Source organism: Arachis ipaensis, chromosome B02 (genome assembly GCF_000816755.2).
Source record: "Arachis ipaensis cultivar K30076 chromosome B02, Araip1.1, whole genome shotgun sequence".
NCBI lineage: Eukaryota > Viridiplantae > Streptophyta > Magnoliopsida > Fabales > Fabaceae > Arachis > Arachis ipaensis.
In genome coordinates this window covers 99314406-99314981 of record NC_029786.2, presented here as the reverse complement: position 1 = coordinate 99314981, position 576 = coordinate 99314406, and positions in this window count along the sequence as shown.

The window sequence follows — 576 nt, the reverse complement described above, 5'->3', positions numbered from 1 at the left end:
GTATGTTATATTATATCAGCCTATGAGACTCATACAACCCAATTATTGTCAGATTGGATCCGCTTAAACTCCACCGCCTCCACCTCAGAAAATATACAAACCAATAATTCAAGTGATAACTAATTTTGGACCACACACTATTCTAGTTTTAATTTTTACAATCTGAGATCCTGTACTTTTTATACAGTAATTTTTACAACAGTACTAGTTTTGTTTAATTACCAATATAATTATTAAAATTTATAGAAAGAGAATTTAACTGTATTGTATTTATTTGGTAATTGAATTTTAAGACAATTATTATATAGTCATACAGAAGATATAGAAGTATAGAACTTAACTTTTAAGTATAGTCATATTTGTATATACTAACCCTTTTCTTAAGTAGAAAGAAATATATTTGTATATGTGATAATAAAGATCGAATTTGTATAGACATACATAGCTATCAGGTTTAAGTTTTGTGTACTAAAATGATCGGTGCGGTGCTAATCCAGACAAGGGTTCTTGGGGATGACGTTAATCATTAATGTTAATATAAAAATAATACAATATATATTATAAGTCTTAATTAGC